Source organism: Ursus americanus, chromosome 1 (assembly GCF_024610735.1).
Source record: "Ursus americanus isolate L20-20 chromosome 1, mUrsAme1.1.p, whole genome shotgun sequence".
NCBI classification, from domain to species: domain Eukaryota; kingdom Metazoa; phylum Chordata; class Mammalia; order Carnivora; family Ursidae; genus Ursus; species Ursus americanus.
Window position 1 is genome coordinate 98,473,767 of NC_142127.1, and position 15,349 is coordinate 98,489,115.

The 15,349-nt window shown below is 37.8% G+C and overlaps 1 protein-coding gene across 16 annotated transcripts in view; it reads right to left on the bottom strand.

Annotated features, from left to right (window-relative positions):
• The window catches only part of TRIP12 (thyroid hormone receptor interactor 12), a 140,259-nt gene that overhangs the window by 108,482 nt on the left and 16,428 nt on the right, over window positions 1–15,349 (bottom strand). The window lies entirely within an intron of this gene.

Genomic DNA, 15,349 nt, shown 5'->3' on the forward strand with positions numbered 1-15,349 from the left:
TTCTTTACGCAATTACATATGCTGTAATTGTACTCTACAGAAGATGACACTTTGTGGGTAAAAATAACCAAAAAAAAAATATATATATATATATATATGTATATATATATGAAAACACTAGCCATTTTTAGATTATTTTCTCATTTTCATTTTTTAAATCATGTGGTCTCATTACTAAAAACTTCAGAAAAATTCAAAAGCATTATTTTCAAAGGTGTCTATACTCCATATACATATTTAAAAAAAAAAAAGTAATTTCACAATCCAAATCCTTTTTCCAAGAAAATGGGAGTTCTTACTACCTAAAACACATACCACAGAAAATGACACACTGAAACAGCCAGAGATCTGGTACCCATCACTGCACCGAAAGTCTATTTTGTGGAATACTGAACTATGATCGATTTATCAAGAACAGATTCAATCTAGCCCGGCTACTTCTAAAATAGAGAGCACCTCATTCCCTAATACGAATCCTGTCTTAGCTCCTATCACTTGTAAAATCCTTCAAAACACTAACTGCACTTAATAGAGTGTTTCCTTCTAGTTGTTAAAGTCTCAAGGATTAGAGAGTAGAGACAGCAAGTTTTAGCTCATGTGCCAAAGATGGCTCATAGACTCAGTTTTAAGAGGTCTCAATCCTGCTGGCTACCATAATTAGCCAGTCGATGGGTGGGGGTAGGTCAGCTTATCACTAGCATTTTTAGTACATCCTCTTAAAGACGTTCTTTTCCACCTACCCAGGAATGAAGAGACAAAAGGGAAAGGTTATGTACTAGTCTCTAAAATCTGATTCTGCTCTAAATTTTGTAATACTCTAACCTAACATTTATTTTAGCTTTTCTTAAATTGAGTATATTGTGTAAATTCTTCCTTATAAAGACTTAGTAACACCACGATCACACAGTGATAATCAAAAGAGAAGAGCTACTGAGACAGGGAGGAAGGAATTGGTAAAATGCCTCTCTGCACCAAGGGACAGAACGATGCCTGCTGGATAAGAATCACAGTTCTTGAAAGTAAAACACAAAATATCCTGTAGTTTACAGCAAGGTGCTCCCGATGGACAAAAACAATTTTATGTTTGGTAAATGACCTTTAGAGCATAGGGACACACGTAATAAGGCAATTACTTTCAAAATATTTTTTTCAACACATGTTGTCACTGCTGCAAACTCCACCATAATAATGAAATCAAAGTGGTTAATTTCTTTAACACTGCTTGTGTTTGAAAGTCAACCTAACCTTCCTTCCAACAACAAAAAATATTTCAACACTGTGATAATCATGGAACGGTACCAACTTCTTGAAGCAACAATATGTAACCTGTAATCAACAGCATCCGGGAGAATTTTCAGGAACAAATATTACTAAGTTTGTGGTTAGGCTCAAGGAAAAGAAAACTAAAAAATGTAACTCAAAGTTGGAGACAAGATACACACTATAACTTTAATATAAGGTAGAACAATGCATAGCACCAAATTTTTGTTTAAAATTATGTCACAGGAATTGTATCTAAATTTGGAAATAGTCTCTAGAAAATATTTTTCAAAAGTTAAAAAAAAAACCCTCACATTTAGAATGTCATATACTCTACAGACCAGTGCCCCACATTTCTACAAATAGTGGCATTTTTACTAAAAATAAGTCTAATGACTGTGTCTACAATGAGCCAGAACATGTAACAAACCTATAGCCAAGAAAAATATTAAAGCTGTTGCTCCCAAACCTAAGGTTTGTTTTTTTTTTCATATAGATTCCTGGGCCCTATCAGAATGGGGGTAAAGGGAAATCGAGCTGATTTTTTTTTTTTTTTAAAGCTCCTTACATTATTCTAGTATCAGCTAGGTTTCAGAACTGACACAGGTTTCACCATTTGTTTGCTATCATTTCGTATCACCAAATCCTCTGCAATCTTTACAGGACTCTCCTCCATCCCATAATTAAAAACTGCCACTCATCTTCTTAGAATCCAGCAATTCCACTTCTAGGAATCTTTTGGGAATCTAACCTAAAGAAGCACTTGCACAAGTACACAAGGATATGTGTAGTCAAGATGCTAGCTGCAGTACATCATGGAGGATAACTGGAGAGACTCCAAACGATCTCAGTAGGGAACAGTTAAATAAGCACACTGTAGCAAGTCTACGGCATGCTTAGAGGTCCTAAAAACAAAGAGGTAGATTTGTACATACTGCACTCCTATGAAGGGCAGACCTTAGTTAATTCCCTCAACAAATATTTGCAAGCCTTGACAGGCATCAACAGACATAATCTTTGCCTGGATGGAGCTCATGCTCAATTGGGAAGACAAAAAATAATCAAGCTATTTGCACATTGTTCTAAGTGCCATGGAAGATGGAACAGGAGAAAAATAGGACGAAGTAGAGAATAACAGGAAGTGGGAAGGAAAAAGCTACTTTAGGCTGACTCACCAGGTAATACCTCTCTGAAGAGATATTTTTAAGTTGAGACCAGAGGACAAGAATGAAAAGGGGTGGGGGTTCTATGTATTTGTCTGTACATATATGTAAGGAAAAAAAAAATCCAGAAAAATATACCTAAATGTCAACAGTAGAGAAGAGAGGGAAGCTTGGAAAGAGCACCTATTTCTTTTATCAGTTCGAATTCTGGCTCTACCATAAACGTTAGCTGGGAGAAATCTGTTACTTATCAAAGGCTTAATTTCCTCATCTATAAAATGAAGATAAGTAGATCTCATTATGTTAATAAAATTAACTGAAAGTAAAACACTTAGAAAATACAGTAAGCACGGGCACCTGGGTGGCTCAGTCTGTTAAGCATCTGACTCGATTTTGGCACAGGTCATGATCTCAGGATTGTGAGAACAAACCCTGCATTGGGCTCTGCACTGAGCATGGAGCCTGCTTAGGACTCTCTCTCTCTCTCTCTCTCTCTGCCCCACCCACACTCTCCCCCAGTCTGGCACACATGGGCACTCTCTTGTTCTCTCAAAAAACAAACAAACAAACAAACAAACAAAAAGTAAGCAAATTGCAAGGGGAGGGAGAAGAAGAGCATGTACATACTAAGTTTTAAGAGACATAACAACAAAATGCATATGGCAACTATGAACACTGATTGGATATTTACAGATCATAAGGAACTATTTTTTATTGTACAGTCATGGGATTAAGCATATGTCTTTAAAAAGAGTTCTCATCTTTCAAAGAAGCAGACTGAAATACTTACAGATCAAGTAACAACCAAAATTTGCTTCAAAATAATTGAGGTGGGGCTAAGAGTATGGGTGAAAAAAGTGGCCAGGAGTTGACAGTGTAGGATCTGGGTCTTAGCTACATGGAGGTTCATTAGACAGTTCTGTTTCTGTATATGTCTGATATCCTCTATAAGTCCCTCATAGAAGGACTAAGCTTCAAATATATGTTGTTATGATCTTTAGAAGGGAAAGGACACTTGCTTTTGTTTTCAGAGTCATCACCGCTTGCTTTTTTAAAAAATATGTCCACAGAGATTTCGCTTTTATCAGAAATGAGAAAAATTAAGCTTCTGGATATAGAACAAATCATCCTTGACCTAAATGTGTCAACCTACATTTCATTAATTCATCCTTTAAATCCTTGCCTCCCAACTCTTAACACACTGTAAGATTATCAAAGAAGGCACATCTTTCAGAGGTAAAGATACAAAAGAAAACAAACCCTGTCCCCCATCATTTGAGAAATGGCACAGTGACCCTATACATCTTCCTACAGTCCTGTTTCCATAGCTCCTAAGTGTAGAAGTAAGTACTCCCTTATAAGCAGCTGAGCACAAGTCTTCTTCTACTGTAAGATCCAACTGCCTAACAGTAAACTCCAGAGGACGCAGAGTCAGTTCAACACTTCTCCCACTTATGCGCAGTGGTGCTCAACAGCTACCCATACCACTCCATTCGAGCAAAAGACAAAACGCCTCCACTTCAGGCAGTCCGCACTTCAGCATCCTGCTAATAAATCTCAAGTACTGACTGATAGCACCTTAAGCAAGAACACGTAAATAACATGTAAACATGGAATACAATGAAAACAAAGTGAAACTAGCCCATGTGGACCAAAAAACTATATGAACAAAAGCCCTTCTTCTAAACTGAGCACTGGATCTTTTACATATATGTAAGTGGAGACACACAGCAATGATGGTGAGTTACAAGAGTCTTCGGCATGCTGAAGTAGTTATGGACCAGTGGTTCTCATGCTTTCTAGCCTAAACAAAATTTTCTCGGCTGAAATAAAATGATTAAATCAAAAAATTAAAAGCCATTTTTAAATCAAAAGAATAGTTACTGCTCTTAAAATGGCACAAATACAAATTGAAAATGTGTAAAAAAGGGCTAGTTGCACAAATCCAATTCCCTTCCTGAACTCATTGTAATCTTTTTCACTTCTCACTACCTTCTTCTCCCCAACAATTATGAAATTTTCAAAATACAAAAACTTGAGAACTGCTCAATAAATACCCACAATTCCATCACCTAAGCTTTCAGGAGTAGCAGTCTGCTGATCTCCTATCTATTCACTGATCCATCCCTGTCTGCCAAACAGCCATCCTATTTTTGAAGCATTTCAAAGTAAGCTGCAGACATCATTATACTTTGTGTGTATCATTAACTAGGGTGCAAATTTTGTTTCAAGTTTTCAGTTAAATTTACATACAATGAAATGTACAAATCTTAAGTATAAAGTTAATGAACTGTCAAATGTATACACCTAAGTCCTAAATAAATGTGTAGCCTAAACCCTTATCAAGCTAGAGTATCACCCAAGAAAGTTTCTTTGCGCTCCTAGCCAATCAATCCTGCACTTCTCCCAACTCTAAAAACCACCATTCTAATTTTTCTCACCAGAGATCAGTTTTACCTCTTATACAATTTCCTGTAAATTGAACCACAGAATGTGTACTCCTGTACAAAGCTTCTCTGATTCAGTATATCCTGAGATTCACTCATGTGGCTGAGTGCATCAGTATGTACTGCCGAGGAGCATTCCCCCAGGGGATTAGATCACTTTGTTTATCCATTCTTCTGTTGATGGGCACATGGACTGTTTCTAGGTTTGGGCCATTATGAATAAAGCTGCTACAAACACTCTTCTACAAGTCTTTCAATGAACATATGCTTTCATTTCTCTTAAATAAATACTAAGAGTAGGATCTCTAGATCATCCTTTATGATTAACTTCTAAAGGAACCATCAGACCTTTCCCGAAGCAGCTATACTTTACACTCCTACCAATAAGTATTTGAATTCCTGTTGCTCCATGACCTTGTCAACACACGGTGTTATCAGTCTTTTAAAAGTGAGCCACTCTCATGGATGTGTAGTGGTATCTCACTGTTTGAATTTTATTTCCTTATTAATGATGTTGATCACTTCTTTATAAAGATTTTCCCACTTGACTCTCCAAACCCAAACTACAGGAACCTAATCTTATTTCAAATTTTAGTCTTTATAATTAAAACAAAACAAAACAAAATAAAAAACACCACTCTGGGCTATACCTTGAGGACTGAGATGACCGGATATATGCCTATCCCCATCCCACCCAACTGCTAAATCACCTTGCTGCTAAGCAGTGAGGACAGAAGGAGTCATCGAGGGAGATAAAAAGAAAATTAAAAAAACGTGTATCTGAAAATCTGTACATGAATTTACAAGATTTCTAGTATCTTCTGAATAATCTGAAATTTCAATAATCTGAATAATCCAAGAAACCTGAAACCAGAATTTTCCCAATCTTGTCAATTTTTTAATGCAGGGCTGTTCAATATTCAGCCTGCCTGAGAGTGGCCTGGGGATCTCATTAAAATACAGATTCTTGGGGCGCCTGGGTGGCTCAGTCGTTAAGCGTCTGCCTTTGGCTCAGGGCATGATCCCGGCATTCTGGGATCGAGCCCCGCATTAGGCTCCTCCGCTGGGAGCCTGCTTCTTCCTCTCCCACTCCCCCTGCTTGTGTTCCCTCTCTCACTGGCTGTCTCTGTCAAATAAATAAATAAAATCTTTAAAAAAAATAAATAAATAGGGGTGCCTGGGTAGCGCAGTCGTTAAGCGTCTGCCTTCGGCTCAGGGCGTGATCCCGGCGTTCTGGGATCGAGTCCCACATCGGGCTCCTCCGCTGGGAGCCTGCTTCTTCCTCTCCCACTCCCCCTGCTTGTGTTCCCTCTCTCTCTGGCTGTCTCTCTGTCACATAAATAAATAAAATCTTTAAAAAACAAATAAATAAAATAAATAAATAAATAGATAAATAAATAAATAAAAATAAAATACAGATTCTTATTAAAATACAGGTACGGGCATGAAATGCTGCATTTCTAACAAGCTCCCTTGCCAGCCCAAGGGCTACACTTTGGGTAGCAAAGTCTTAGTGTACCTATATCCCTGACAGAAGCAAAGCACATCTTCTCTATTCCAGGCTTCAGGAAGCCTCTACAAATAAACTACAGACAGTGAACACCACAGAGTACACGTAAGTAAACAAGGTACTGTGAACAAGGATTTGCAAAAACAAACAACAGAAACAGTCACACAGATTTCAGATGAGTTATCAGACAAATCTTAAACAAAATGCTCTCTGTTTAAAGATACGAAGGCCAAAACTGAAAAAACTAAAGGTAACCAAAAAAAAACTATTCAAAGGGACAGATTTGAAAGAGAACCAAAAAGAATTTCTAATATGCAAATAAAAATAAAACTCAACAGACAGGTCTGGCAGAAAGTTAGGCAAAGCATTAAGATATAAATTACACAGAATGCAGCATAGAAGCCAAAAGATTAAAAATAAAGAAGATATAATAAGGATAAAAGTAAAATGTTCAAACATATGTTTAGTCACAATTTCAGAAGTACAAGAACAAAGACATGGTGAGGCATATCTAAACATTTATTGGCTTGGAATTTTCTGGCATTGGTGAAAAGATACCAACCCTTAAATTCAGGAAGCCCAAATGATTAAACAAGATAAATATAAAGACATTTACCTAGACATGCCATAATGAAAATATGTAATGAAACAAAATACCAAAGACAGTGAAAATCTTACAGCACAAGGGAAAGGAGGGAATTACTTTTTACAGACTGTCAGCTGACCTCTTGAAAGAAACAATGGAAGCCAGAAGACAGTGGAATTTTATTTTCTTCAGCACACTAAAGATACATGCCAATTGAGAATTCTATACCAAATGAAATTATCTTTAAAGAATTAAGCTTTTGGGGCCCCAGAGTTGCTCAGTCAGTTAAGCACACAACTCTTGGTTTCCATTCAGGTCATGATTTCAGGGTCGGGGATCAAGTCTCACGTCGGACTCCACCCTGGGAGTGGAGCCTGCTTATGATTCTCTCTCCTATGCCCCTCTTTCCCCCCTCCTCACAAATAAATAGTTATTTAAAAAAAGAATTAAGCTTTTGCCAGATTAAAAACCGAGTTTTTCCACCAGCAATAAAAAGAAAATGACCCTGATATAGTTACCGAGATGCAAGAATAAATAAGGGTGACAAACAGAAAAATGTAAACGAACACTAATTCTATGAAATTATACTATCTAAAGTTTTAAAAACGGATTAAAGTAAAATGACAACAATATCTTAAAGCCAACAGGAGCTTGGTAAACTGAGTTACTATTCTGAGGTCTTTGTGTTTTCTGCAAGTGAAGGTACCAGTTCATTATACACCTTGTTAGATATACTATTTTAGTTTCTAAAGTAACCAAAGACTAGCATCATACATCTATTAAAAACAATAAATTCAAATGAGGGCAACAAATTAGAAAATAACATGGTAAAATTCAATCTCTGGTTGGACTTTCAAAACATTTCAACTAGAAGAGACAGATCTAAAACACCAGGATAGAGAAATGAAGTAAGAAGTTAGAAAATATCATGCAAACACTAGACAAAAAAAGCTGGCGTAGTTTATTAGTGTTAAAAAACTGACATTACAAGTTTTAAAAAGACATCACTAGAGATAAAAAATGGTTTCTTCAGGGGGCACCTGGCTGGCTCAATCTGTGCATGTGATTCTTGATCTCGGGGCCATGAGTTCAAGCCCCACACTGGGTATAGAGCTTACTTTAAAAAAATAAAGTAAAAGTAAATAATTTTTTAAAAAATAGTTCCTTCATAATGATAAAAGATTCAATTCAGGAAGATAGAAATTCCCTTTTTCGTAAAGAATTATTTATTTATTTATTTATTTGAGAGAGAAGAGGGAGAGAATGAGCAGGGGAGGAGCAGGAGAAGGAGAGAATCTCGAGTAGACTCCCTGTTGAGCACAGAGCCCAACTCGGGGCTAGATCCCAAGACCTGAGATCATGACCTGACCAAAACAAGAGTTGGACACTCAACCAACTGAACCACTCAAGTGCCCCAGGAAGATAGCAATTCTTCATCAGCTCTTAAAACCTTAAAACAAAAACTGAAAAATACACAAATCCAGAATGTTAAAACACCTTTCTCAGTAACTGATATTAACAAGACAACCAAAGACTAAATTAGTTTGGATACGGATGTGAACAATAATACGATCAATAGACTTAATGGGGACAAATATAACACTGCAAATGACATTCTTTTCAAGCACAGATAGAATACTGACAGAAACTATCCATACACTGGGCCTCATACAGTAAACCAACAAATTCAAAGAACTGAAATCACACAGAGCATATTCTTTGACCACAATGAATACAAATGAATAGAAATCAATAGCAAAAATAGGACTAGAATATCCCACAGTGGGAAAGTAAGCACACTTCCAGAGCAGTATCTAAATACTTTTACTAGTCAAATGGCAATTAACTCGAAGTTCATTATCCACTGGCAAGGTTTAGATCGATTTTTCTCTGATTCATTACCTTGCACTTGCCCCCACTAAAGTTCACCTGAAATCTTGTGTATTCGAGTTTTTAAAAATATTCCCTTAAATCTCGATGCTTCTGCATATTACAACTCTGAAGACCTCCACAGTACTTTGCAAATTTAGATATGTCATTAAATACTACAAGGGGATACATGTACTAGACAGCCATGGTTCATCTTTTTCTCTCTCTATTCAATGTAGTCTCACAGATTCTTATAGAAGCTGTTAACATACTACATGACAAGCCCCTGTATCCCACAACACCTACCACAAGTTAACAAGGGTTCAGGACTCTGTAAATGCTCTATGCTGAACCACTCAGAGTCCTTCCCCAAGGTACTCAGATTGAGTACCTAGATGGTTAATGATAAAGTCTAGTATTATGTTTAAGACAGCCACATTAGGAAGCAGTCTTGAGAGAGGTAAAGCAGACACACCCAGAGTAGAGACAACAGGTAAGAATATCTGCGCTATTGGTTTCACAGTTAATTGCTCCTGAGGCTCAGCTTCCTCATTCCATTCTTAAAAGATTTCAATAGACAAACATGGGTAGCTGATCTCAAGTAGTAACTCTAGGTGACACAGTGCTGAATTTTTTTTTCTTACAGATTTTATTTATTTATTTGACAGAGAGAGAGACAGCCAGCGAGAGAGGGAACACAAGCAGGGGGAGTGGGAGAGGAAGAAGCAGTCTCCCAGGGGAGGAGCCTGATGAGCCAAAGGCAGACGCTTAACGACTGAGCCACCCAGGCGCCCCTGAATTTTTTTTAAGCCCCAGTTTACTTTTTAAATAAAATCTTAAAAAATGGGAGGGGGGGGGCGACACTTGGGTGGCTCAGTTGGTTAAGCATCTGCCTTCAGCTCAGATTATGATCACAGGGGTCCTGGGATGGAGTCTCGCATTCGGCTCCTTGCTCAGCGGGGAGCCTGCTTCTCCCTCTGCCTGCTCTGCTTGCCACTTGCCCTGCTTGTGCATGTGCGCCCTCTCTCTCTCTCTGACAAATAAATTAATAAAATCTTTACTTTAGGGACTCCTGGGTGGCTCAGTCGTTAAGCGTCTGCCTTCGGCTCAGGGCGTGATCCCAGAGTCCTGGGATCGAGCCCCACATCGGGCTCTTCCGCTGGGATCCTGCTTCTTCCTCTCCCACTCCCCCTGCTTGTGTTCCCTCTCTCGTTGGCTGTCTCTCTCTCTCTCTCTGTCAAATAAATAAATAAATAAATCTTAAAAAAAAAATCTTTTAAGTCCTAGTTTACTTTTTATGCCTCCAAATTCAGATGTTCTTTTAAGTCTGACTCATTCATGGAGATTCACCATTTTCTCCGATAACAAAGACAAAACTATAAAGTTTTTGTATACTATTGTTCTATATGAGTACCTTGTATACTTGTAACGTATGTCTCTCTCTTTAATCTTAACACTCCCAGAGTTATAGCAAGAACAAATATTACTCCTATCTAACAGAAGAGATTCAAAAGAAATTCATCAATGCTCAAGTATCTAAAATTGAAATCAGATTAGAACTCCAGTCTCCTCTCAGACCAATTTTCTTTTATGATGCCTTTTAAAAGTATAAATTCAGGGGCTCCTGGGTGGCTCAATCAATTCAGCGGCTGACTCTTGATTTTGGCTTGGGTTGTGGTCTCAGGGTCGTGAGATCAAGCCCCACATTGGGACCCATGCTCAGCAGGGAGTCTGCTTGGGATTCTTTCCCTCTACCCCACCCCACCCCTGCTCTCTCGATAACTCACTCTCTAAGAGAAATACATAAATCTTTTTTTTAAAATATAAATTCATATGCATCAAACCCAGTTTGTAACTTTCGACTTGTTATATGCTATATATAACCCTAAGTGAAAAAAACACAACATTAAGTGATAACACATAAGGTACCACTAAAGTAAGATACCACTCTAAAAACTGTACCAAAAAGCATTGCTGAATACACTAAAATCAATTATCAAGAAATCATTTAAAAAATCATAAAATTTAGTACCTTTCTTTCCCATCCTTTATTAAAATTTAAAGAAGAAAAATACTGAGATGAAAAACATCTAATACAAGTACCAACTTGTAGTAGCAGTAAAAGCAAGAGAAAGAGAACTGAACGAAACCACAGCCACCAAATTTCTATGTGCAGTCATTTTTTGCCCACAAGTAATAAGAAAAATAGCCAAAACTAGAGGAGAGGTAGAAAGAGGAAGCAATGCCAAAACATAAGACAGGACCGTTGCATTTGTTCTGGAAAAGAAGAATCACCAGTAAGAATAAACCAGAACTGGCAAAAGGGTTAAGGAAGATATCGTTTTGTGCTGAGACATCAGCTAGCCCTAGTCCTCTTTTAAAGGAAGTGAGGTGAGCAGATAGTAATGACGTTAGAATCTCTGGTAGGATGCATGCAAGACTCAAAGGAACTCTGGGAAGCTCAGACCAACGAAAGACCAAACTGTGGACAAAAAACTAGAATGAAAACCGACTTACTACTAGTGGATGCACCTATTACAGAAGAACAACCCAAGCCTTCCTTAGGGGAGGCCATACACTTCTCAGAGTGTGGAGATATGAAAATTCTTACTGATAAACAGGTATGTGCCCAGAAGAGAGGGGGGCAGGAAGACAGCATTTCAGAGAGACAGCTTCAGAGAGGCCTGGAAACGTAATTGAATGAACGAATAAATGAACAAGAAACAGCCAGAGAGGAGTCTAAGAGGGAAATCTGAAAACACCCCAACAACTGAAATGACAAAAGAAATACCAAAGACCTAATTCACACCTAAACTCTGCCAACCAAACTGCATATCAAAGACAGTAATGTAGAAAGTGCTGATGTCTTTCAAAACATCTTGTATAAACTTCTAAATAGTAAGAAAATGAATGGAAGTTTGTAGAAGCCAATCAAAAATTCAATTTTTACCTGTTAGTTGGACTTCTACCTGGAAATATCAAAAAGAACTGACAAACTGCTCGCTACCAGGTAGGAGCAGCACTCTTGAGTTTGGTTCTGAAGTAAATTTGGCATCTTCCAAGAACAGTTTCCTAACCAGCCTTGTCCAAGTGACACTGTTACAGTCAATAAATATGCATAGTTTCTAGTTAACAGGCTGTTTATATTCAAATAATAATTTCAAGTAGAAAAATTATCAAAAGGGATGAACCCCCCTTGGAGGATAAATCCAAGTACCAAGTAGTTTCCGTCTGTAGTCCCATTCTACAAAATGGGTAAGGCTAGTTTGTTTGTTTTTTAATTAGTATGATTTTAACTAACAGAAAGACAGCACATCACATCTGAATTGTCATTTCTAAAACTTAACCTAGAAGTTTACAGAATCCAATGAGTACAGGGCTTATTTTGGAGCATCGAAATGTTCTGAAATTAGACCGTGGCGATGGTTGCACAACTCTGTGAATATATTAAAAACGCTGTGGATTTTAAATGGGTGAATTGTATGGCATAGGAATTACATATCTGGATAGAGCTGCTTAAAAAAATTCTGTTTTGCTTTGAAAGTGTTTCCTGCCTTCCAAAGTATTGCATAAAAAGGAAAATTCTAAAGCTGCTGCTTTTAGATCTTCAAATATGTCAACAAATAAAATGTAACACGCCAGACTCTTCCCAACCGGTACTGAAAGGTACTATAAACCAAGTGACATTTTAAAGACAAATAATCATCATTTGTTAAGAATGAAAAGACTCCTACGTAGAATGGAACATATTTTTTAATGCATTTACTAAACCTGACTGATAATCCAATTTCTTCACTACTTACCCATCTTCCTATTCTCTATTCTAATAAAGTAATGATGCCTTTTCCACTTCATAGTCCTTACACTGGTTAGAAAGTCAATAACTTTTTCTTGTTTCCCAACAATGTTGTTAAATATAAAAATAAAATGAAAACCAAAAGTATTTACATAGAACTAACAACAATACTCCACAATACCTAATGTTGGATCAACTTAAGCATTTATTAACTTTTTCTAAAGCAAACAAGAATAATTAAATCCAACATGGATAATATCACTTATCTGTTCCAAAAGAAGTTCCTCTAGGACTCAGAAGGTCCAGTGATCCAAATGGAAGCACTAGTTTACTTTCTATCAAAACTTTAACATAACCTTAAGACTGAGGGGCAGATATTCTAGATATGTAGACTTGTAAAAATGTATTCAATCAACAGATGTTTGCAGTCCAACTGTGCAAAAGGCACTGATGTGTCTTTTAAGTCAGAAATATTGCTTTAAGGAAACTTTAAAATGAACTGTAGTTAACTACCCAAGTTAAAGCAAAACAAGACAAAAAATCCAAAACTATAACAACCAGTGCTTCAAGAATTTGCATTAATCAGTTTTGGCGCGACCCACTTTAAAAAGGAAAAGAAAAAAATGCCTGCTGAAGGAAAAGCAGATTGCCCTGAAGTGAAAGATAAAAACATTTAAAAATGAAGGTGGGGGTGGGGCCATACTGTTAACTCCAGGGAGGTTTACATTAATGTCCTCAGACTAGAACTCTTTACTGAGTAATTCTTTTATTCCTCATGTACAAATTAAGAAAAAATCTCTCTGCTCCGGTGGGGAACCGCATGGACACAAGTCATTTTACACCAGTCCACCAGGAGAAGCACCTCCTCCGTGTAGAGCACTTCAAAGCAGTACCTTTACCTACATTTCCTCACATTTAAGCCTTTACAAGGGTCGCACTGGTTTTTTGGAAGGGAGGGAAGAATGAGGGGACACTAAAGCCAAGACCTGTTGGGATATGGGAGTGCCAGGTCTTACTCAGCTACTCAATTACTTACCAAAGAGTAGTCTCTCCCCAGCGGTATTTACCTAACTAACAACACTGGATAGTACTGGGAGGAAAATTAAGCAATTGGTAGAGAGAATAAAGGAGGGGGGACTACAGACAGGAGAAGGCAGAAGATAACAATCCCTACCCAAATTCCATCTATTCCACACTCTTCCCTGCTAAAAGAATCCTGCCTTATAGGGGGTACAAAGCCCTTCACCTCTGAGGAAGGAGGCTACTCCCTGGCCCTAAGGGATGAGTCATGATTGGGCCAAAGCCAGTATTTTTTCTCAAACTTAAGATTAGGGCCTTGAAATCAATTTAGACCAGGGGTTCACAGTCAGGAGTTCATGAACTTGGATTGAAAAAAATAATTTCACTAACCTCTAACTGAAATTTAACATTTCCTTCTATCCTGAATAGGCAACAAACCACAGCATTATTGGCAGTACCTTTGGCTTTGTACCAAGAGAAATCACAGATATTATCCTATCACATTACAATTGTTGCAGATACCTCAAAATATCATTTACACCCCTCACTGCTTTGAACAGCTGCTAGATCATGTTATTAAAAGTCCTAATAAAGAAATAAGTATTACATATTACAGCATACTAATTTAACAGTTTAAGAACTAGATTTCAATATTTGATGTATTGGGGGTTTTGTCTTATGCAATTATTGTAGGAATTTAAAATTATTTTGAGGAGTCCACAGCTTAAGACTGTGAAAGGGTCCATACCACAAGAAAAGGTTAAGAATTCTTGGACTTAAAAGGTCATAAGTTTTAAATGAAATAGAGAATAGCAGCCTGCTTAATGCTTAAGTACTGTCTGACATTTACTTCAGTTACGTACACATTTCTACACATACACTGGTAAAGCAAAGGAGGGCACTTCTTATTACGGATTGAAGATCAAAAGCATTTAAAAGCCAGTGGCTTAAACTTATATTCATATGACACCATTACTCTTATTTTTGCCAGAGGTATGCCCTAGCTCTCCCCAAATAAGAGGTATGGTGAGGTATGCTAAGCATCCTTCAGGAATACTTTTGCTTTCTGTATTTAAAAAAAGAAAAAAAAAAAGGCCCCATGGGGCACCCGGGTAGCTCAGGCAGTAGAGCATGCAACTCTTGATCTTGGGGTTGTGAATTCAAACCCAACACTGGGCAAAGGGCTTACTTTAAAAAAAAAAAAAAAAGGTCCCATCTTTGCCTTCCTGCCTCAAATGTGATGGAATGAAAGACTTCAAGCCATGACAGAGCTATCTGGTTATCTAGGAGAACCACTTGCTGAGAGCGGCAGAGCAGAAACACAGAGCGTGAGCCTTGCGGGAACCACTGTGTATCTGAACCACGTTGTATGAGGAAAAATAAACCCTGATCTGTTTAAGGTCCAGTTAGTCAAGTTTTCTATTATTTGCAGGGAAAATGTTCCTATCAGAAAAAGGAGTTATTATGGATAAGGTAGCCAAGAAAGGCCTCTTTGAGGGGTAATATCTGAGCCAAGACCTCATGCATGAGGAGACAGATATGTAAGATCTGGAAGAGCATTCCAGGCAACAGGGAGAGCCACTAACAGGTGAAAGAAGAGCTCACGTCAGAGCGGTGGGCAAGAGCCAGGACAGACAGGAGTCGTATGGAGCATTCTGATTCTTTGACCAAATGCTATGAGCACACACACATCTCTCT